The sequence below is a fragment of the Pleurodeles waltl genome, chromosome 8 (assembly GCF_031143425.1).
Source record: "Pleurodeles waltl isolate 20211129_DDA chromosome 8, aPleWal1.hap1.20221129, whole genome shotgun sequence".
NCBI lineage: Eukaryota > Metazoa > Chordata > Amphibia > Caudata > Salamandridae > Pleurodeles > Pleurodeles waltl.
In genome coordinates, this window is record NC_090447.1 from 46,170,719 (window position 1) to 46,196,380 (window position 25,662).

Here is a 25,662-nt window from a genome sequence, read left to right on the forward strand (position 1 = left end):
GGTGACAGTGCAATTTTCAAAGACAGTTCTAAGGAGTAAGAAAAATTAGTACAGTTTTGAGGTGAGTACAAGGCTTACAGTTCCATTCTCCGGGGGTTAGGATGTCGACAGGTTGGGGGTCAAGTTAACCCCAAACACCCACTACCAGCAACACGGGGCCGTCCGGGTGCAGAGGTCAAAGTTTAGGCAAGGTTAAGAATGTGCAATTATAGAGACTGGGTACCTGGGTCTTCGGAGGGCAGACCTGGGGAGTTTAGGAGAGCACCGGGGGCCACAGGTGAGCACCAAACACACAACCCTTAGCGGCATAGGGGTGGCCGGCTGCAGGGTGCAAAGTTAGCTTCGGCTCTCAATGCTTTTCAGTAGGGGTACGCCAGGGGTCACAAGAAGGCTGCAAGGTTGGTCCAAGGGCTTGGTTCAGAGAAATCACAGGCTGGACAGTGAGGAGGGCCACCTGCTACACGTTGCTGCACTGAATGTCATGTTCCCCAAGGCCAGGGGGCTGCAGGTGCAGGGTAGCTTTTGGCGTCGGGTATCTTCGTCCGGATCTTTCACAGGCCGGAGGGTCCTCTGGATTAAGTCTGCAGGTGGCGTTGTGGTGGACAGGAGGGGTCAACCCTGGGTGGATGCTAGGTTAGAATTGCCTGGGGACCAGCTCTAGTCCATTGGGCCATCTGGACACGGGCCATGGGCGTCGGGTGCAGAGTGGGCAGGGCTCACAGATCCAGGGCGGTTCTGGAGTCCTTTGTTGGAGTTTCTTTCTGGACAGGGCTGCTGTCCACAGGAGGTCTTGGTCCTCTGCTGTGCAGGTAGTCCTCTTGAGGCTTTTAAGAGGTCACTGCAGGATGAGTCGCCTTTTTGTAGCAGGGGCTTCAGAAGCTGGATTCAGGCCGGTAAGGCTGGGGCCAAATCAGTTGGTGTCTTCAGTCTTCTTTGCTGGGGGTCAGCTTATCAGTCCTTCTTCTTTCTTCTGGTTGTCTTCTTGAGGTTGCCAGGAATCTGACGAGCTAGGTTCAGGGGAGCCTTAAATCCTAAATTCAGGGGCGTTACAGTGGTTGGAGGGAAGTAGTCAATGACTACTGTCCCTGAGGGTGGCTACACCCTTCCGGTGCCCACTCCCCTTTGGCACAGACCTAACCCTATTGTTCCCTGTCCTCCAAACCAAGATGGAAGATTCTGCAGGAAGGGGGTCACTTCAGCTCCGAACACCTTTAGGGTGGTCCTTGCTGAAGTGGTCACTCCTCCTTGTTTTTCCTCATTTTCCCGCTGGACTTGCCACCAAAAGTGGGGCTTGGTCTGGGAGGCAGGCATCACCACTAGCTGGAGTGCCCTGGGGCACTGTAACAAGAGTAGCAACACAAAAGGATTGTTGTTTTTGCACTGTAACAAGAGGCCTGAGCCGATGAGGCTCACCACCAGGTTTTACAGTTCCTGCAGGGAGGAGATGTGAAGCACCTCCACCCAGTGTAGGCTTTGTTTCTGGCCACAGAGAGCACAAAGACTCTCAGCTCATGTGAAACTCGACTGGAAGTGACAGGCTGGCACATGCCGGACAGTCCTGCACTAGACGTTTAGCTAAAATACAGAGGACATCTTTAAACATACCCTCTGGGTGCATTTTTCAATAAATCCAACACTGGCATCCATGTGGGTTTATTGTGCTGAGACATTTGAAACCAAACTTCCCAGACTTCAGTGGATCCACCATGGAGCTGTGGGGTTCATAATGACAAACTCCCAGCCCATGCGCTTCATATGGCCGCACTGCACTTACAATGTCTAAGAATGGACTTAGACACCATAGGGGCATATTGTTTATGCAGCTATGCCCTCACCTGTGGTATAGTGCACCCTGCCTTAGGGCTCTGAGGCCTGCTAGAGGGGAGACTTACCTATGCCACATGCAGTGGTTTGTGGGCACGGCACCCTGAGAGGGGTGCCATGTCAACTTTGTATTGTTCTTCCCACCAACACACACAAGCTGCAATGGCAGTGTGCATGTGCTTGGTGGGGGGTCCCCTAGGGTGGCATAATACATGCTGCAGCCCCTCGGGACCATCCCTGGCCACAGGGCCCTTGGTACCATGGGTACCTTTTACAAGGGACTTGGCTGTGTGCCAGGGGTGTGCCAATTGTGGGAATAATGGTACATTTTTAGGGAAAGAATACTGGTGTTAGGGCCTGGTTAGCAGGATCCCAGCACACTCTCAGTCAAGTCAGCATCAATATCAGACAACAAGTAGGGGGGTAGCCATGCCATAAGGGACTCTTTCCTATATGTACCATCTGAATAGGAAAACAATTGTGGTTCTCTGTCATCAGTTGGAGCCAGATCAACTGCCTGTGATTTCTCATCTAAATAGCATACCACCCATCGTACAAGTTATGGCAGTGTTGCAATTCCTGGCCACATGGTCCTTCCAAAATACAGTGGCCCTATCTTCTGGGATGTCCCAGCCTATGTTCAGTCTTGTATTGAAGGATGCACTCTCAGCAATGTTGAAACACCTGGACAGCTATGTCCGGTTTCTTCAACGTGAGGATTTTGCACATGTGAACGCTGAGTTCTATGGTTTTGCACACATCCCACATGTGGTGGGAGCCATTGATGATGGGTAAGCATGTTGCCTTGGTTCCCCAGCATGGCAATGAACAAGTCTATCGAAACAGGAAGAATTCCATTCCATCAATGTCCAAGTTGTTTGTTTGACAGACTTCTACTTTTCACAGGTCTGTGTCTGTTATCCGGGTTCTGTCCATGATGCCTTCATCATGCGGAACAGCACAATTCCACAGCTAATGTCACAACTGTACCCAGAGAGGGCCTGGCTGGTTGGTAAGTCACATATGGCATGCATGTTTGTATCAAATGTGTGCTGCAGAAGAAACAATGAGAGGGACTAATTGTTGTACATACGTCCCATTCCATTACAGGTGACCCTGCATACTCAAACCATCCATGGTTGTTGACACCGGTGAGGAACCCAACTACGCCAGGGGATGTCTGCTTCAACAATGTCATTGAATAGGCTTTTGGGCTCCTGAAAGCCAGATTTAAGAGCATAGACATACCATACATACAAGATGAGGGGAAGCTAGCATTGCCACTGGGTGAGAATCCTGAAATGCCAAGTGAGGATGACAGTGATGAGAAGCAAGGTGAAGACTTGCGGGCAGATCTCATCAATCAGTACTTTATTTGAGTGTAAGTGTGCGGTAATATGTGATTCCCGGGATCGTATGGCAAACTGCAGTTGACAGGATGTATTGAGTAGGGCATGTTTTTCACGAAGGACAGGGGATCTCATGCCATGCAGTGTACAATTAAGGTGTGATTGCAAATTGGGACTGAAAATAAGCTAAGACCACCATTATCCTCTTAGTTTATGTAAGTCTCATGGAAATGTGAATGGATCTACTGAAGTCTAATATGAGGTTATGGTCAAATGTATGTATCTTTCCTGCCTAAACTCCTTACATTGTGTTTCATTCAGGTCTCTTCACTATGCCATTCTTGTGTTAGCATTTCAGAGTTGTGACATTGACATGTAGCTGTTGCTGTCCTGACATAGGAAGTGGACATAGATTGATCTAGGTAATGTTGGTCACAGATTTGGGGTGTATAGGTCCTTTGCCAAAAAACAGCTAGAACAATGGGTGGGTGGACTTCTGAAGTGCACAATACACTTGTTTGATGTGGTGGGCTGATCCAATTGTCTCCTGTGTGTGATCATATGGCCTTGACACATGTTGTCATCCAGTGCAATCCATGCAATCTCCCTTCAAGTTCTATTGACAATGATCCTTTATGACCAGTATGTAGCTGTTGAAATGTTTCCTCATTACAGTCCACAGTGCCTGTGCCACAACACTGACATAGATTTGTACCATACCACCAAATGCTTGTTCATTGTAACAGGATGGACCTATGATTAGGGACTGTTGTACTGCCTCTGTATGTGTCATGGCGTATGTCAAGTTGGTAGACCTGGTTGTGGTATGTGATAATGCTCAAGCTGGTGACAACGTCCACTAATCTATGAGCCTATTCTACTGCACAAGGTCTGACATAGCCCTTTCTTCTGTGGTCTAGGTGACGGTTACTTGAGATAGCTAGCCTGACTCAATATGGTTCTGCCATTCTTGGCTACGACAGTCCAGACATTTTATGTGCTGTACTGTTCAATAAAATGTTTGGTGTCACCAGACACTTGTGTCATTGTGTTGCTAATTCTCCTCAGTATGAAACTACCTGAGACATACCCCTCCTTCTATTACCATCTCATGTTTTCCTCATGTACATCACATGGGCTTACAAATCAACCTTTCAAAATGTAGAAAAATGGTAGTAGGAAGTGTTTTTTGTGATAGGTGTGTTTATTTGCATATGTACAGAACATATTTGTGAGACTCTAAAAAAGAAGTGAAGTGAAGAGATCAGTCATGGTGGATAAAATCAAATTAGTGGATGCCACAGAATGTGAAGTCCAAAGTCCAGTGTCCTACAACCTTGGTAAATGGAAAGTGGTTAAAGAACAGTCAACAGAGGCAGACAAAGGAGTTCCTTCAGGAAGAGGTCCCTTGCTGGCAGTGTGTAATGTGTTGCCATCCGCACCTCCTGGAGTCTTGGGTGGACATCCCTATTTGCGGGGAAGAGGCAGGGGTGTCTGAGGCGATGCGTCTCCTTACAGGGCCTCCCTTCCAGTGGCTGCCACATACGTTGAAGGAGCTGGTGTTGCTTGGCCAAAGGAAGGGGTGTGGGGTTGCTCATTGTCCCTGATCAGGGTACTACTAATCTCCCTGAACACCCCTATTAGGGAGGCCAGGATGGTGTTGGTGGCCTCCCACTTTTACAGGGACTCAAAATGGAAGTCCTTCTGCAACTGCTTCGACTCCCTGAGTTTGGCATCTACCTGGCCCATCACTCCTTGAGATTGTTGGTAGGCTCCCAAAACTTGGCTGATGGTGTCCTGGCCAGGGCCATCCCCAGCAACCTCATGCCAGAGGCCCACACCATCCCTCCCACACACCCGACCCCCACATGCCTGAACCTTTGGCAAAGCTTGCCCCCTACCACTGGTTCCAGGACAATCATTGTCGGAGGTGTTTTGCTGTGACTCAGGATCTTGGACTGGGTGACACAAGATGGTAGCCACAGTCCTCAGGACACAGGTTTGGGGGTGACTGGCTGCCTGAGATGTTGAAGCAACGGGGCTGGGAGGAGTTGATGTGGTCATGGTGAGGCTAACTGGTGTCGTCTGACCAGGTTGCCCAGAATGGCCAGAACCCTCCTCCACGTCCAGACGACCAGGAGTGATGCCCTCACAGAGGGTTTCATCCATGGGCGTAGTGGCAGTTGCTTCAGTGGTCTCATTATTTGCAGACCTGTTGATGTGAGAGATACAATGTTAAAGGTTGTTTTGTGACATCTGTCACCAATAGTAAACAGTGACATTTGGCTGAGGCCATGTACATATTGTATTGTATTTGCAGATTTCCCTTAAGTGACAGGTACACATGTTAAAAGTTGAATTGACTTGACATGTGGGTAACATACCAATTCCATTTCAGCCAACTACCTTCAGAATGCATGAGTTTATTAGCACTCTGAAGGATGGCCATTGACTTATTTGTTGCCAGCAGTGCAGGTGAAACAGTGGCTGGGCAGGATGTGGTTTAGGTCATTTTAAGACCTAGTTGACTGTTATGCAGGACCTTGTTGTTTATGTGATAGTTGTCATCATGTGGTCAGTGCATTATGAATGTGGCTGCAGCCAATATCATTCATATGATGCATCTTGGGGCCTTTGGTCTGTCTTAAATTGTTTTGGCAGACAGGTTGAGCTTTCCTTCCTGTCCACAATATTATCATCTTGGCATAGCTGCTCAAGATGGATCTAGGTGTTTAGCTACATCACAGAGTGTACCCGGCTCTGTATCTTGGTCCCTCCCAGGTGGGTAAACTTAATTTGTGAGTTTAGAGACAGTTGCAAAATGTCATATGGACACTGACCTGGTTATTGGGGTTACAGGGGTTGGCTCTCCACAGTCGTGTTATTCCAAGTATCACATACAGAATACAGATGTCCTTCTCTCAGGTGAGTACAGTTCGAAGGCTGAGTAGAGGGAGATGGGTCATTGGAGTAGAGGACACTGTGGTGGCTGAGTGGATTGACCGTACCAGTGCCTCCTGGCCTTAGCATTCCTATCAGTGCCTGTTCTACCCACACAGTATGCAGATGGCATCCTCTCAGGTATGTGCATTTTAATGTAGCGGTGACAATCAAGGTAATTTCGAGTAGACTATAATGTTCAGGTTTTTGTAATGATCGAACAGTGATTGCTGGGAATTGTAGTGCTGTCAGTCCTTGTACTACACGAACTATACAGAGTTGTTGTTACCCCAGGTGAGTCTAGTTCACATGTTGGAGGCCAGACAGGGGTCTATGGACAGGTGGACACTGGGCTGTTCAGTGGGTTGACAGTGAAGTTGGCAAAATGTGATCAATAAGCATGTATGACAATATAATTTGCTGACTTGATTCCCCCAAGTATTCCTGTCAAGCCCTCAGGATGCAGGATGGCCAAGACTTCATCCTCCCAGAATTGAGTTGTAAGGGAGGTGATGGGGACCCACTGCCAGTCTTCTGGACAGGCAACTCGTGCCTGTATGCCATTGAACGGACCTTACCCTGAGGTCGTTCCACCTCTTCCTGATGTTGTCCCTTGTGTGCGGGGTGGGGCCTACAGCCTTCACTCTGTCTACTATCTTTTGCCACATTTCCATTTTCCTGGCAATAGTAGTGTGCTGGACCTGGGCTCCAAATAAATGTGGCTCTACTCTAATGATTTCATCCACCATGACTCATAACTCATCTTCAGTGAAACTGGGATTTTTCTGGGGTAACATGGTGGTGTTAGGGTTTGTGCACAGCAAAGAGCATGTCCCCTCTCACTGCACTAGTGGGTTCTGTAATAGCTCCCTTTTAAACTTACTATTCAAACCCTTTCTTGTTATCTCACCTTCCCCCCCCCTTAGGCTTCTGTGTATGTTGTTTAATGTGCTGTTTTGTTTACACATTGGGCCTTGCTTTTACCAAGGCTTCTTTAAAACACTCCTCCTTAGGCCATGTGTTAATTCAACTCATTTGCATAATAACTGAAACTCTGCACACCTTTCAAGAACATGTGCAGCATGTGAGGACCACACCCAGCCCTTCAAACCACACCCAGCTCTTCGAACCACACCCAGCCCTGTCTATAAAAGGCAGCCCCCGAGCCTCACCCAGTGCTTGTGCTCGTCTACCTCCCGCTTACCTGAGAACAGATCCCTCGGCGCTGGCACTCCTGCTCTCTACAGACTTTCATTGGCTTCAATGCGCGCAGCTGCTGGCTCTTCCTTCTTCTGGTTTCCGGTTCCTCCTTGCCTCAGCCTCTCTCCTACAAACAACCTGCAAAAGAGAAAGAAGACAAGGTTAGACTGATCAGTATCTCTTGCCAGCAACAAGTAAGTGCAAAACTTTTTATTACCTGAAGGAACTTTGACAACAATTTCTGGATTCGTGTGTGGACGGTTTGAAGCAAGATACCTTCCACGAACATTGTGATTCAGACTCTTTGTTGCAAGAATACCTTGCGGAGCTTTGTGAAACAAACATTGTTTTTTTTTATGGAACTTTTAAGAATCGAACAGTGGAAACCATTAACAGCAAGGCAAACAGTAAATCAAGGACTTGCACAAATTACATGCTGTATTTTGATGTAAAAGTACAGTATTTGTTTTCCAAAAGATTCTGGAGATATGGGAAAAGTGAGTCTGCTATTGGGAATTTAGGCTTTAGTTATATTAAGATGAATGTTTGATATTGGTAATTCTGATAACGGTATTTGTTTAATGTTTTAGAAGCTTTACAGTAATAGAAAGCACATCCCAGAGCAGTAACACATTCCAAACCTGGAAACTCGAGACCAGGATCCAAGAGGTACTTTTAGAAGAGAATTTCTAATAAATAAAGGGATAGTCAGGAACCCATTTAGGAATAGGTTGCACTTATCTGTTCTTTGTTTATGTTTCATTAGGCACCAGTTTCTACGGAAGTCAGAAAGGGCCGCAGATTTGTGCAGCACTTCAACAGTGGAAACGCAAGAACGGTGTTGTCTCTCTTTTTTTATTTTATCCACTTCCCCCCTACCCTTGAGCTTCTGTTCTTAGTGCACTGTGTTAAAAACTAGTGTGCTGGAACAAGCAGTTTCAGGGTGGGGTCGGATTGTCTTCAACCTCCATCAGAACTGAACAAGAACTCAGGTGAGCTGGGCTTTGACAGGTGGTGATAGTAAAAGATTTGATAGGTGGTGGGAATTAAACAGGTGACGGGACTAAATGGAGTAGTGAGGTGCAAATGGATGTGACAGGAGTGTGTTGAGGGTGTGGGATATGTGCTTAGTGAAAGTTGGCGAGGTGCCTATTCTATGTTTTTATCTTTTTTGATCATGCACTCTGGCTACAGTGTTTGACGTTGTGGATGCAAAGGATTGTGGTGTGTAAAGGGGTGTGTTTTATATTGTGCTTTGCAGGTGTGTAGGGTGTGGCAATGTGTGTTAACTGTGTTGTTTTCAAATCCATCCAATGCGGTGTAGTGTTTTAATTTGTTGACCGCGAACCGCCGTGGTTTGGATCGCCATGGCTGACCGCCACTGCAACCTTATACCTGTAATAGTTTCAGTGGTTGGTTGACAAGCTGTTGAAGCTGGTGGTCGGACCACCTATTTCCCACCCTCCAAAGTACTGGAGGTCTTGGATTTTTGGCAGACTTTTGTCATCCTGCCTGTGTGACTCGTAATACGGCAGTCTGTATGACCGGCAACATGGATGTCTTTTGGCAGCCAGCACTATGGCAGTCCGACTGCCAAACTCGTAATGAGGCCAAATATGTATATTTATGTTTAGTTTTATTATAGCTAATGTAGGCCTGAATTTCAAAAAGTGGTCCAGCTTTGCTTTGTGACAGTGTACCATGCTGGTTCCTCCTCGGCTTTGAAGGATTTGATTTAATGGATTGCCTATTAATTGAACAATCTGCATTCTGATCATAAGTTGCAGCTAACCTGATTTATTATCTTTTAACTTTTAATAAACCTTCATGGTTTGATACTAAAGTACTATCTGTCCTTTTCATGGAATCTAATGTTCTTGTCATAATATTGACTGTATCAGTTTGTTGACCAGACTCAGGTGTGGAACAGCAACATTTTCAGGGCATTAAAACCACTCTCGGTCTATCAAGAAAAGCTCTTTATCATTCCTGAAATGGCACGAAGAAAAAGTCTAACAGAGGTATTTGCTTTGCATCTCATGGAGTTTCAACAAGTTATTTGAAAACCATGATTAGTGAGATACCAATATTCACTACAGGACATCCCTGTGAATAAACTAAAACTAAATGAAGAGAAATGGACAAATTCACAAAGTATGGCTATTGGATGTGGACAGTTAAAAAAATAGGAGTTGCAAATACACATATGAAAACCTATTTATTTATTTATTTACATGAAAATTAATTCAGAGGAGATCTTGCAGTGCTAGAGAAAAATCAGTTCTTCTTAATCATGAGATATCGAGTTTCTTTTTGAGTAGGTGTTAAAAGTAGGGAAAGGTGGAGCATTTGTAATATGATTGGGGAGGGCACTCCAGATCCTTGAAGTATTTCCGGAGAATCACGATCTGAGTTGGGTCCTCTTTTTAAGAGATAAGCATCACCACAAGTTTGGCTTAACTTTTAGGAAGCCCAGTGATCCAGAGTTTGTGTGCCACTTTCCGTGAGATCTTTAATGAAGGCCTTTGAAGGCTAGCCTGTTACAAATGGCTCAATGCACAGTCATTTGAGAGCATAAAAAGTACACATAACATCAATTCACCAACATGCTAGGGGTAGCGGAAGTGACATCAGACGCCCTTTGACCTTCAATTTCACACTCACGCATTCTTACACATACACACATTTACAATCACACACATACTCTCTCTCACATAAACACACACTCACCCGTAAGCTCACACACAACATACATTTAAAAGCACTTTTTTTACTTACCACAGCTGGCAGGGAAGGCTATGTTCCAGCTAATTGTACTCCATTTTTTTTTACGTTAACAGTGAGTAATGAAATATTATTCACTATTAGTGTAATAAAAATGTTGAGAGAAACAGTGTGGATCCCCAACTGACGTCCATTAGGACGAGCTGCTACTGTTTTCCTGGAACTGATTTTGCCACCTCTGAGGCCAGGGGTCACAAAGACAGTGCCACGTGTTGCAAAGAGCAAACCAGGGTTCACAACTGCAGCCCCTTGCGACAGCTAAATGACATCCATGAATTCACACTGCTGTGCGTTGGTCAGGAAATAGGCTGATACCTCGAGAACAGCTTTCAATGGATGGTGCAAAGGGGTACTTTGAAGGTTCAGGAAGTGGACAGCATTGATAGTCCTAGTCAAGGCACATCAAAAAACCTTATTTCTGTTAATAACCATAAAAGTTTAAAGAAAAAAACATGAACAAAAAACATAAAAGCAACAAACAAAGTGCTAAAAGATTCTGGCCCATATTTATAGGAAAATGACGGAGCGCGATGCTGCGCTAAAATTGGCAGCACCGATCTCTGTCATTTTAATTGAATACGGCGCACTCCTGTGTTCTCCCCTGTGCTGGTGCTAAATTTAGCTGCCAGTGCCAAAACAGGCATCCTTGCACCATCAAGCAAGGATGTCTGCGTTGAGGGGTTTGATTGTTTATGTGCGGGAAGGTGACCCTTCCTGCACATAAACAATCACTAATGGAGATTTCAGAATGCAGAATGCAGCACACACAGAAGTGCCAAAGCATCATTTCAAATGATTGTTTATGTGCAGGAAGGGAGACCTTCCCACACACAAACAATCATGTCTGGCATTTTGCTCTTTCTATACGTGCGGCAGAATGCAGCACACATAGAAAAAAGCAAAAAACAAGGAGAAATAAAAGTATTCCTCTCCATTGCGCCTTACTAACTCCACCCCTGGGGTGGTGTTAGATTTTGGCACTGCCTCAGGTTCATGAAAACTCGTAAATATGCAATGGCACAGCAACAGCCATTGTATGCCCCTTCCACGCAAAGGGCTGCGTGTAAAGGGGTCGTATTTACAAGGTCTCACACAATCAAAAATAGTGGCTTAACACCACCTTGTAAATACGGCACAGGACATAGCGCCACCGGGCTGTCACGAAAAGTGACACACCGGTCACACTAGGGGCTCATAAATATGCCCCTCTATTTGATAGTTCATCCAGGAGATAAGTCCAGCCTGTTTCCTAATAGTACAATATAGTGCCAAGTTCTTTTGAGTTAAAAACTGCAATGCACTATTGTATTAAATCAGAAATTCCTGGATGTCACCCTTATACCTTATACATTGGGGGCCAGCCGTGTCAATGCTTACAAACACATAAACTATTATTCTAAGCTAGTAATATCCTTTCTTTGTATAAGACCTAGAACCATTTCATAACCATTCGTTATTATAAACTTACAGTACACAAACATGTAAAAACAATGAATTTCATGTCAGTGTTACAAAGAATCTTATAGAATGCTTATGGGACAGCCTTCTATACATCAAGGATATTTTACTAGTTCCAAATAAATAGTGATTGTCAATATTGTTTAGAAGCAATGTGACCTTCCCTATTTAGACAATATTTGCTCATGCAACTAATGCTGCTAATGTTTTAAAACCTAATTGTCTGGGACACTCGTTTTAAGAATAATACGAGCCCGTTTTCAATGTTTGGGCTTATCAAAAGAATTTTCCTCACTAATTCACTGATTAGTTAATCAATCACTTAAGTAGAAGGATAGAGTTTAAAGTGCAAGTGTTTAAATGTGGCCAAAGACGTAGGCCCTGATTTAAGAAAAGTGGTACTGCATCCAATGCAACGCCACTTTCCTTGCGCCCCTTAGCGCTCCCCCTACCGCCACCATGTTTGTGATGTATGTAATATACGATGCACCATGATGCAGGGTAGGGCCAATAGTGTCAAAACTTTTGACGCCATTGATGTACTGTGGAGGATCAGCGCCAACATTTGTGTGCAAATCCTGCAGAGTACATAGGTGTCCAATGAAACAATGAAAACAATGGTATGCCCCCTTTTAATGCCTTCTCTGTGCACTACAAATGGCACAGTGAAATCTTTTAGATTTTAGATTCCATGGCACAATTTTTGCAGTACTCCTAACAGGGTAACGCCCATCCTTGCATACATTATGCATAATGTGGCGCAAGGGGTTACAAAGTGGTGCAATGCATGCATTGCGCCAATTGCGCCACTTTGTAAATATGGCGCAGCAAATTTGGCCTCCTTGGGCCGCATGAGTGTCATAAAAAATGACGCTAATGTGGCACAAGGTGGAGCTAGGTCCTCTTAAATCTGAGCATTAAACTCCATAATACTACTCGCACATCATACAATTGGCTCATGTATGCGCTTGGCTTTTCTAGGCCTTCTCCTGAGAGGGGATAAAATGTTAAAGTAAAGTGCCCCTTTGCCTCCACAAGAACGCAACTGCAAACAGATAACTATTGAAACTACATACATCATACAGATTTGAAACATTTAAAATGCAGGTGCATTATCTGAAGCGAGAAAAGATACATTAAAAAATTGTTATACCACTTTTCCTTAGCAAAAGCCCCACTGCCACTAGGTATCTACTCAAAGTGTACACTACTTACAAGGAAGTGTGGCTTTGTAGGACCCTAGGTGCTTCTATAAATCTCCTAACACCCAAATTATGCAACAGGGGTCAAATCCATTTCCTCCTAGGGTTTGCATATGCAGGACAGAAAAATAGAACAAGTGCTTCATTTTCTTTAGTTTGCAGATGACACAAGGTACCAATACTGTCTCCAGAAACATTGTTGTTTTATCATTTGCTTGCAAAAGACTTGATTTCTAAGATATCATATCCAAACTTTTTATAAAGTGTTTGACCAGTTGAGGTTGTATTTCATCCAAGAAGACTTCAAAATATAGAGTAGGTTTATTGGCCCAAACCGATGCTGTCAGACACCACAACCTAGAGCTTTAGTGTATATTGGCGTTCACATATTGCAAATAAATCAACTTCAGTTGTTTCTTTTGAGAGTGATGTCAAGGATTGAGAATCGTTCCAAAAGGAACTTAGACCTAGTTTGACAACTCAAGATTGAATATAACGGGAAAATAAAAAAAACTTGTCTGGTGCCAATAGTTCACTCATGCCCTCACTTCATGTTGCAAACTCTTGCACTGATCAAGCTCTTATCCAATACAGCAAGGGCCTCAGACCTGCCACTTGTGCCACTCCCTTAAGAGCTACATTGTGAAACGATAGGATGAGAGGGGAGTTTTTAGGAAGATGTAGCAAAGACCTTATGATGTTGTTCTCCCCCACAGTCAACCTTCCAGTGTGGAAGCATATTTTATGTGGAATCTATCTTGTTTTGTTCACGTTTTATGATGTTCAATGATGACAAAGGCCTGCAAAGTGTGTTCATAATTGGGATGACCGCAGATAAACTAACATCCCCAGATAGATAGCTTGTAATGCAAGGCTTGCTTAAAAGAGACACAAGTCACGTGACATGCATTGCTTCATTCGCCCAGCAACAGAACGACATCTGGATGTACACATAGATCTGGACAGGGGTTGTGAAGAAATTATTTTGTTGATGCCTTGGAAAGTCTCAAACATTTGAGTGATGTGAAGGCCATGCTTGTGGTCATCTTGTATCATGCTGCCATCACGGAATGTTGTTTTACTGTGATTGGTTAGATGCTTAATATATGTGTCACACCATGCATCTTCTGATCAACATCACACCATGTATTTGCCGATAGTGATGAAAAAATCACCTTTTTGGTATCCTGATTGGAGGATGTATTTTCACGCCTTTGTGGTTTTCATGCATAAAGGTTGTGGCAGATTTTTCTCTTATGAGACACGTTATTTCCAAACACATGGCCTCATGAATTCATGAATAATACAGCTACGCATGAAATCTGACCTTGCCTGTGTCTCCTTATTTAGCTTCGACACCAGCCAGGCTTGTTCGGCATAATTTGGCTCCGTACAAAGCAGCTGCTTGGGCCTTTTGTTTGTAGGCTTCACTAGTCAGGGTAAGAGCTCTGGAAGTCATTGCCTGCTGCCTTCAGAGTTTTGCCACGGCGCTGTGTATAGAATGGCTAAGTCGTTGTCCAAGATAAAACTAGGTCTTCTGCAGTTATAGAGAGATAGTACTTGCATGTTTGAGACCACTCAGGTTCTTCGTTCCTCGTAGTCAACTTGAAGGCCAAACATATCATAAGAGGTACATCATTCTCATATTTGGCAGCTCGAGCCCGGAATTGACATTCTCTCAACCTTCACAGAACTAAGAATGAACTGCGACTTGGGAAATAATTAAAAACCTGTCTCTTTGCATCAATATAAGTGTGCTGGGTCTCCAATCTTGCTGTTGCTTGCTAAGCTCAGAGACACTAAAAGGAGTAGCTGTGTGCTATAGAAATATCTTTCATCCTTTTATTCACAGGTAGGGGTGTGATGGCTAATGCTTATATTGGCATTGGCATTGGTTGTGTTGGGTGATGCCATGGGTGGTGCCAGCTGCAGTGGCCTCCCGGGAAGGACCCTGGGTCTTACTGTTTTTTATAATTTAAGCACTGCTCAGTGCAGTTGATTCTGAAATGATCTGGTTTGAATATGATTTTTTTCACATCCAAAAAATGCAAGTCAGATTACTCTTGTAGAATATCAGAGCATCAATCCCACACACTAGTATTTTGCCCACTTGGATGTTCACTTCACTTGCTATCAACAGTATCGGTGGAAGTTTAATCCCATAGAGCCGTAGGGACATTTGAATTCTTCATCATGACAGGGGCATAGCTATCAGTGGTGCAGCTGCTGCAGAGGCACCGGGCACAGAGGGGAGGGACGACCAATCTTCCAGCTCAGGCTGACATTATTTAATAGGGTGTGCACTCATTTTCTTTTGAGTGGAGCTTGGTGGCTGGCTCTGCTTGTTTAGCCCTCCTGAGGAGGAAGGAACTGAGGGTTGAGAAGAGAAAGAATGGTCCTTAGGCAGAGAAAGTAAAATTGAGCTTTGACTCTACATCAGAAAACTGTTACAGGCTGCTTCTCCTTGTCATGATGAGTGGAGCTGCGCTATAATTGGATGATTGCCACATCAGTCATCCAATTAAAAGCAACGTATCTCAAGCAATTGCACGCATGCAGAGTTTTAGCCAGGCTGAATATGCCTGATGGTAGTATTGAGAGAGTGCAGACTGCCATCAGCACCAACAGGTGCGTAATCACATCACAACAAAGAAACCTAGGGGCACATTAACTAAACTTTCACGCCACGCGGTGCAGCAGGCAAAGTTGCTGAGCTGGGTTGCATGGAAGGGAGAGAACAGAAATTTTCCATATTTACAAAGATATGGAGCATTTATGCTCTTTCTTTGCACTGGTGCACAGTACGCGCACTCTTGTACCATGGTACAAGGGTGTCTGTGTTGCATGCAGGATTGTTTTTGTGCAGGAAGGGACACCGTCCTGCACAAAAACAATCCTTAGAGGCATTTTCCTAGTTTTGCATATGCTGCAGAACGCAGCACATGTGGAAAGAGAAAATAATGATATAATAAAGATATTTCTCCTAATTACACCTCACTTAGGACGACATAGTATTTTGATGCAATCCCAGATTTACAAGTCTTTGTAAATCTGGGAATGCCCCAAAATACATGGGTGTTTGCATGGGAATGCTATGCTCTGCCCATGGAATGCCTCCTAAGTTGAAATGTAAATTAATGTAGTGCAAGCAGCTGCCTTGTGTTGCATTTCTGTACAAATCCTGGCAAGGCAATGCCGATCAGGCCTTGTTTGGCTTTGTAAATATTACTGAAGCCTTCCCATTCATGTGATAAAGCAAAGGCTTCATAAATTTGTGCCCAAGTGGCTTTGAATTTAGCAGGCTGTGACAGAAGAACAGGCTCTTGTTGCCTGAGATGTGGCCACATTTGCCTGGTGCCTCCAGCTTCCTGAAACCCTGGTGGCCAGACATAACTTCTGTATCTCCTGTGCCTGGTGAGTGAGTCAAAGCATTTAAACCATCTGAGGCTACAAAATACAATGGATATGACTGTTTGTCAGAGACAATACTGCTGATGGTTTTAATACACTACAGTCAGCGACCTATTAGAAGCTACAGGTCAGTTTTACAAGCCCCTTGCACCACCTTAACTCCACCTTAGCCTAACTTTTATGACGATAAGACATTGTTAAGGTGGCCATTCCCCCGCGGCATATTTACAAAGTGGTGCAATGCATGCATTGCACAACTTTGCAACCCCTTGCGCCACATTATGCCTGCGCCAGGAATAATGTATGCAAAGGCGTTCCCATGCACGGAGGCCTGAAAAAATGTTGCAGTGAAATGTACAATATTTCACTGCCCCATTTTCTCCATCATTTTTAACACCTGCTCAGGGCAGGTGTTAAAGTGACGCACCCATAATAATCTATGGGCCTCCCTGTGCTTTGCTGCACTAGCGCCAACATGTTAGATGCTGTTGTGGTAAGGACCACCGTGGTGCACAGTACGGTGAATATGGCACAACCATGGTGTCGTTAGAGGACGGCAATGAGGACGAAAGAAAAGTGGTGCATCAGGACCGATGCGCCACTTTCTCGTAAATGTGACTGCTTCGTGTTGCAGACAGTGCTTTGTAATTGCAATTCTGAAATAAGGAAACAGATGCCAAAGGTCACACGTGTGTCCTTTGATGTGGAAAAATGCTCTTAGAGAATGGAAGAGTAAATAATTGTTTATGATGGGATGTAATTATTTTTTCCCTTCACATCACTTTCTGAAAGCACTGCGCCTTTCATACTGATGCAACATGTGGACCAGTCTATCACACGTACATTATCCCTGTCTCTCCGTCCCTTGCGCGCTGCACATGATCCAGTCACGCCTCTTGCTGGTGATGTGCACCGTGAATATCGACCCCAGAATATAAATGTGACACAGTATCAAGGGCAAAATATCAAAAGAAATTTGACAGATCAGTACATCCAGATTTTCTATCCGTGAAGCATTACATATATCTTCAAGGGACATAGATGAGGAGTTAAGACTAGTATATCTATATGTCCCCATATGCACTCACCTTTCAATATGTTGTCCCTCAATATTCTGTCCTCGATATTCCTGTACCCCCGATATCCTGGGGTTCGATAGTCAGTAATGTAATCCTACCAGTGCCTAGCACCCACCACTTCACCCACCTGTACTTGTTTCTAGTCCCTCTGTGCAGTAATTGTCCCCTTCACGCTCCAGGGCAATGGGATGCCTGTCCAGAGGTGGTCCAGGGAGGAAGGGCAAGGCTGAATGTCAATGAGCTTGTGTCTTTGGGTTCAACATTAACTGATGGGCAGGAGGAGCATTGTAGTGTCTTCACATCAAAGTTTTGTTGCTTTGAGACCATGTAGGAGCTCGTGTGCGTGAATGACTTTGGAATGTGCTGCCTTGGTTGCAGGTATGTCTGTGGTGTGTGCTGCTTTTCGTGCACGTCACCTTGCCTATGAGCTTTGAATGTGCTGCTTGGGGTGCAGATGTGACCTGGGGCTTTGCTTCTTGAGAAACAGCTGTGAACTTGAGATGTGCTGCTTTATGGCTTGTGCGATATTGGGATTTGCTGCTGCACGTGCAGTCATGAACTTTAAATGTGACGGCACGTGGCAGATGTGAGAGCGGGGGCACGAGGGAAGGTGTCAGCTGTCAATCTTTTGCTTTATGATAGAATATTCTGATTATTGTAGATATGACTATGTCTAAGATAGATGTGCGCCTGAGGTGTGGGAAAAATGTGTAATTGAGATGCTGTGCCTTAGGACAAGTGTGAGGATGGACTGTAATGATGTTTGGAGCTGGGGTAACGGGAAGTCTTTCTTTAGGTACAAATATGGGCTCGGCAGTGCTTATAGGGTGACCACCCGTCTGTAAATTTCACGGACTGCCGTCCATTGTCCGTGATGAAAGGCTTAACGGACGGCATTTGTCCGTAATTTTAGCCTTTCGCCAGAAGGACAACCGACGGCAGTGCGAAATTATGGGCAGATCAATTTCCCCGAGCTGGATTGAAAGGCAGGGAGTCTCCTGTGCTCTGTGGGAGGCAGGGGCAGACAGATAAGAGAAGGCCTTCTTGCCAGGGTGTCTCCTTCCCTAAAGAAATGCAAATGTGGGCAACTTTTAAACCTGCAAATGCAAAGGGGCTTGAAAACCTGCATTGACCTTAATCAAAGGAGTCACTTGAGGCTTTCTGATGGCAAATATATTTTCTTTTAGAGCAGTACTGTAAGGGTGTTACAAGGTGAGCCTTGGAGTGTGTGGTTTTAATGGAGTGTTATAAAAAAATGTTAGTACTAGGTATAAACTGTATATTCAAATCTGTATTTGAGAAGCACTTTTTTTTTATTAAACGAAATGTATTTGCACATTTTGTAGCAGCCTATATTATGATGTAATTGTGTTCCATGTTATACACCAGAGTGGCTGCTGTTCAGCATGGCTAAAATTTAGTGGCTTAGTGGTGTGGAGTGAAGGAAAGGGGCATAGGAGCAGTGTCAGCATGCAGTGGTGTAGAGTGCATTGAACTAGGGTGTAGTGGTCAGGGTGGCGTAGAGTGCAGTGGCATAGAATAGATTGTTTCAGAGTAGAGTGCAGTTGCATAGAGTGGAGAGGTTCTGGGTAGAGTGCAGTGGCATAAAATGCAGTGGGACAGAGTGCAGTGGCGTAAAGTAGTATGTTTCACAGTAGAGTGAAGTGACTTAGAGTGGAGAGGTGCAGGGTAGAGTAAAGTTGCATAAAGTGGCATAGAGTGTGATGGCATAGAGTAAAGTGTTGTAGAGTGCCGTGGCGTAGAGTGCAGAGGTGCAGAGTATATTAGAGTGATGTACAGTGTATTGATGTAGAGTGCAGGGGCATAGAGTTGAGTGAAACATAGTAAATTGCACTCTAAGTCACTTCACTCTATGCCACTGAACTCTACGCCACTGCACTCTAGGCACTATGCTCTACTCTGCACTGCACCACTCTACAATACTCCACTCTGCACGACTCTACACCACTGCACTCTATGCCTACCCTGCACTTGTCCCCGAGTCCACGCCTGCAGCCTGTTTCTGTGGGCTCCCCTCCACTGCACCCGCCACTGGTGACGGAAATCTGACACTCCAAGCCACTTCTGCACCTGGCTGCCCCAGACCAAGGAGAATAGGACTACGGGTGTCCCTATGTCACTGAGTGCCACAAGAACTGACCCCCCTCAGTGGTTCACCCATACTGGACTCAGTTCACCCCTGCAGCATCTTTGTGACCAGACCGATCCCCATTGACTTACACGGGGCACCCGAAGCTGAACTGCACCACTGCACCCAGCCATCCCAGCGCCACCCAAGGTAACCTGTTGGTGTGGCCCAGGTCCCTGCCCCGTACTTACCTTAAGTCCAGAAGATTGGTCCTGTAAGTTGCTGTGAAGTACCTGTTTGCCATGTATGCTTTCTCTTCCATAGAGTAATATTGCAGCTACAGAAAAATGCACTATCGACTTTTGAAAACTCTAAAAATTCCTATCTCGAAAAGTACTCACCTGATTCCAGTGATCCTGGTATCTAAATTTATATAAAGTATGTTATTTTTATAAATTGGTTTCAGAATTCTTTATTGAGTGTGTGTTTCATGTACTGCCTGCATGATTGCCCTACATGCTTAGCACTACCCTCTGATATGCCTAAATGCTCTCCCACATTACCACAAAAGAGAGCATTTGGGGTGTCATTTGTGCCTCTGTAATTCCCCTGGGGTTTCCTTGAACTCTTTGCAAACTGTACCTCTTTTTGTCCACTATATGAAGAGTCAGCTTCGAACAGCATTGGTTTTAAACAGGCACTATGAGCCACTTAAACTGAAGGGATGACTAGGTGCCAATCCTTCATGCTATCAGACCTTAATTCCTTTCCATTCCTCCTGCCGGACTTCCTTTCAGTCCATTGATCTGATCTGGCTTCCTCATCCCCTGTGGTGGTACCACAGCAAGTCGATGTCCACTCATCTGGAAAAAAATATTGCAATTCCCGACAATGTAGATTTGAAATTAATGAAAGACACCAAGAACATTCTTTATCCTCTTCTTAACCCTGAAGACTGTTCCACCACACCCTTCAGCTGTACAACAGTGCGCCTATGTCAGTATTACTGACATGGGTGCAGAGGCAAAAACGCCTTTAGAAGTCTCACTGCACCCCCCGTCCAAGAGGATATTTAATTTCTCTCAAAAGTGCAAGCGGGTTGCTGTCTACAGAGAGAAACACAGCGCTGCTTTTGAACACCTGCTCCTTATTTCTCTTGAATGCATCTGCTTTAACGTACGCTGTGGCGCAAACATGGAAAGTGTGCCCTATCCCTAATATGGGCCGTGGTTTCTTACATTTGAAGGGATCCCATATGCCTCACTCCCATCAGCAACTAGCCTCCACCCTGCGTGGTATGACCGCTGCCACTTCATTGGCATCTTGGGTGGTGAGAAATGTTCCTCAGTTATGTGTTCTCCAACACAGCATGTCTGAGCAAATGAGTGGATGAACGTAAAAGTCAATGGCATGTGATGGCATCTCTGCTAGCCCTGCTGTATCCTCCCAGCTGTAGTAGGCAGCCCCTGCTTCCACCTAGGCCTGGGGCAGTAGGATTAAGCTCACCCGGAGGCAGGGGAGCAACCTATGTGGAAGCCATGATTATTCTGGGAACGTCACTTCAGAGGCTTTTTCTGTTTAGTCATGCCCTGCCTACCTGACGTCACAGCTTCCTTCGTCTTTAAACCCCTACTCCATTGGAGAGACCTAGGCCCTTATTTATCAGTGGCGGCCGGCAGCTTTAGGAGGGAGGGGGCAGGCGAGAATCACACACACACTCATTCTTACACACATGCACGCACATCCATTAACAATACTCATAACATTCAAACATGCACGCATGCACCAAACATTAATTTTAAAAGATAACACATGCACACATTCATTCTTTCACACAAACACGCACGCACATCCATTAACAATACTCATAACATTCAAACATGCATGCACACCAAACATTCATTTTAAATGGTCACACACACACACTCATTCTTTCACACACACAAGCACGCACGCACATCCATTAACAACACTCATAACATTCAAACATGCGCGCACGCACCAAACATTCAACTTAAAAGATCTCACACACACACACACTTACCTTCAGCCTCGGATGTCCCAGGAGGGTTGGGACTGCTGCCTCTCTCAGCCAATGAGGGAAGGCAGCAGTCCCGGCCTCGTCAAAGAGTGGAATGGGGTCAGTGAGACATGAAGCGCCCAGGTCGAAGTCAATGGATGACGCTTTCCTCATCACCCAGGGGAGGGCCTCAAGGCACCTTTGCTGAGCCGAGAAGGTCAAGTCCATAGGAGCTGTGACCTCCTCAACCCAGCAAAGTTCAGCTCAGGCAGCCAGGAGTCTGTGCAAATTGCGCATGTCTGATCCTGGCTGCCTGACTTGAACATGAAGAGTGTCTGTCAGGCTGCCCTTTGTTCAGCCTGACAGACACTCTTCATGAGGGGCAAAAGGTGGGGGGGCGTGGCCCCTCCACCCTAAAGGACGGGGTGCGCCTGTTATTTATACTTTTTGATGCAAAACTGCACAAACGCAGTTTTGTGTCAAAAAGTAAAGCGCCGGCTTGCGGCATTCCCGAGTGCCAGCCGGATGCCAAATTTATGGAATCCCGCAAGCCGGCTCAGAGGGTGGGCCAGAGTCTGGGAAAATGAAGTTAGCCGAGTGGGATTGGTGGTATGGAGGAAGGGGGTTTTGCACCAAAAAATGACTTAAGGCTGGTTAGAGGCAACAAAAATGCCTTTAACCAGCCGAGCGTCATTTCCTGATGCAAAGCCATCCATACCACATTACCCCTGTCTTTATAAAAGACAGGAGTCATGCCCACCCCCCCAATGGCCAGCACAGGGGACAAGGGTCCCAGGGCATGGCCACTGCACCCAGTGCCATGTAGGATGGCTCATTTCAGGGACCCCAATGGTATTTTAAAAATATTTTTAAAATACTTACCTCTGCTTACTCTACTTACCTGGGATGGGGTCACCCCTCCTGTGGTGTCCCTCTGGTTGGGTGGGGGTGTTCCTGGGCCTTGTGGTGGGCACCTGTGGGCTCTTTCCATGGTATTTGACCATAGAAATGGGTCCACCAGTCCACTAACGCCTGCCCTGACCCAGACGTTAAATAATAGCGCTAAGCAGGCTTAGCACCTTTATTTAGGCCTGCCTCCCCGTGCACCTTTTTTGCACGGGAGGATAAATAAGGCGCTAGGGGCTTGGAGTCATTTTGTAGACGGGAACGCCTTCCTTGCATCTCATTGACGCAAGGTGGTTTCACACATCCCAAAAATGACTATAACTCCAATATTTTGGCGCTAGACAGTTCTAGCGTCAAAATATAAATATGGAGTTAAGCTGGCGCTGAATTAGCGAAAAACAAATTATGCGAATTCAGCGCAAAGATGTTATAAATATGCCCCTAATGTCCTCAAACTAACGTCATGGATTTTGAACTAAAGAGGCTTCTGCAGGGAATGGGGTGAGAGATAGGCGGTAAGCTCTGCCAAGCAGTGGGTGGTGAAGTTCTTTGACGAACTCTGTGCTCCAAGTGGAGTACAGAGTGGAAAAACTCCTCAAACTCCGCTGGCAGAGCAGGATTTACCGCCCACCATTACTCATAGTCCAACCTCACCGCCAATCACCCACTGACTGTATCTTTTGTTTGATCTTCTACAGCTGTCATCTACAATTTAGCTCGTTTTTCACTATACAAATCCAACATACACACATGCATACATAAATACATACATATATATGCATACATACATACATGCAACTTCTATTTAAGCAGGTCCAGTGCTGGAAGTGTGACACTGGTTGTAATCTGTGGCAGTGAATGTCAACACACACATCACAGCAGAACTGCAGTGACACCAGTTACTCGTTTGCTCTCTGTGACGTTCCTGTGTTCCTTATATCAAGCAATGTTGACCACAGTTACATATTTTAACAATCCCAACGATCGACGTGGAAATGGCAGCGTCTCCATGTTTCAAAGTTTTAGGCCCTGCAATTTATGCATGAAAAGTGGGACTCCTGCAATAGTCTATGTCTCACATATTCTCATGTATCAATAAGAGCATAGCTCGACCTAAGACAGACTCTGCAGGAAACATTGCTTTTCTGCTGTGCACCGCCACTGTGCATTGAAAATTCTGCCAAGAATTGCAACTGTGTACCAAAATGTTTAACAGACGAGAAGCTTGCAGAGATAAATTCTGAGTACAATTTCTAGCTGGCCTGGATTCTATTAGAGTGAAACTTATTTTTCCATGCAGTAGAATGGTTTTTTAGAGCTTTCTCGGGCTAGGGTAACTCTCAAACTTTACAAACTTCAAAAACAGTTAAAAACAGGAACCCGAAGAACCGTAGCCGACACGCCTCTAAATATGTGTTATGTCTTTCTCTTGGGTTTTGTAATGAGTTCGGCTGATTCCATTTCGCCTGGTCCAGCCTCCCTCGGAATAGCCGTGGGCTCAGTTATCGGCCCTTTCAGCTGAGAAGCACAGACTGCGCCGCAGGACTCCCTGCTCATCAGACCACTTTGGTACCCATCGATTTTTAGATAATCATAGACTTTCATTTCATTGCTCCGGCCCCGCTTGCCAGCTGTTAGCATCCTCCTTTTCCTGGGAGCACAATTCTCGGTAAATTGCATAGCACCGCTTTTACTGACTTTACAAATATTCCTCACTTAAGCAATATTGAGCAGAACGTTCTCACGGGATAATGACACCTGAGGAGGAGGGTGGACCCTGTGTGAGGTCACCTCTCATGTGCCTACTCAGAGGATGGAAAGGAATGCTTTCTGCTATTGCACGTTGGAGACAAGTTAGGCGGATATTTCTGTAAATTGAAATAATTTAAGGGATTAAAGGTCTCGCTGCAGAGTTCCTTGAGTGCCCAGCAGTTTTCAGATGGTAGTAAAAACGTCACGATAACTCTGGTTATTAGAGTCCCTCCTGGACCGGTCTCAGTTTTTAGTATCAATTTTTATTCTTCATAAAGTAGTTTGGAGGGTTAATGTGCCTCTTGCGAAGTACAACATGTAAAATGCACAACTGTATTTTATGTGGCTAGATCAGTGGGCGGCTGCTTTTGTGAGACCTTTAGGCACTTGCATTTCAAAAGTTAAAATCCTAACATAGCACAGTGAGCTATGACCTGGCATCAAAGAGCTGCTGCATGCAGCCTGCAAGGGATAGATTTAGAACCTTAAGTTTTTCTCCAATATTTGGTTATTCTATGGTTACTAAAAAAGGTTCCTTTGGACAGTAATACAATCTTATTAGACAAGCCCAACCACTGTGTTACACTTTAGGGCAGGAAATCTCTGTATTTAAAAGAATACAGTGCATTCCGACCATTGACCCTGTGCTGTTGCCTTTTTAGCAGCCTTGCACCTATGCAAGCATCCTTGCACATCCTTGCACCATGGTGCACGGGTCCCTGCGTTGTAATGAAGATTGTTTTTGTGCAGGAAGAGGCACCTTCCGCTACAAAAACAATCCCCTGAGGCATATTCCTCTATGTGTGGGGCAGAGAGCACCATACATAGAAAGAGAAAGTAACTTGAAGAAATAAAGATATTTCTCTTCATTACCCCTCACCTTAGAAGGTGTAGAATGTTGGCACAATCGCAGGTCTATCACTACTGATAAATTTGGAATGCATCAAAATGTTTTTTTTTTTTGTGGGAACACCCCTACAACACTCATGAAACGTCTCCCTAAGGCAGAGTAAATGCAGCGATTTGTGCCACATTGCTTTACTCCAGATTTATGAAGCCACTCAGGGCCATGCAAGGTCACCTTGCCTAGCTTAATTAATTGTGTTTGTGAGTTGTGTCATACATGCACCAAGTTGTGTGGTGCAAATGTCACAAAACTGGGCTCATAAATATGACCCTTAACATATAGGGCCTCATTCTGAACCTGGCGGTCTATGACCGCCCGGGTGGAGGCCGGCTGAAGCACTGCCAACAGGCTGGCGGTGCTTCATTTCTTATTCTGACTGCGGCTGTGAAGCCGCGGTCGCCCAGCCGGGTCCGGCGTTTTTCCGCCGGATTTCCCCCGGCTGGGGGAATCCTCCATGGCGGTGCTGCTTGCAGCGCCGCCATGGGGATTCCGACCCCCTTCCCGCCAGCCTGTTTCTGGCGGTTTTCCCTGCCAGAAACAGGATGGCGGGAACGGGTGTTGTGGGGCCCCTGGGGGCCCCGGCACTGCCCATGCCACTGGCATGAGCAGTGCAGTGGCCCCCTAACAGGGCCCCATAAAGATTTTCACTGTCTGCTTAGCAGACAGTGAAAATCGCGACGGGTGCAACTGCACCCGTCGCACCCCTGCAACTCCGCCGGCTCCATTCGGAGACGGCTTCCT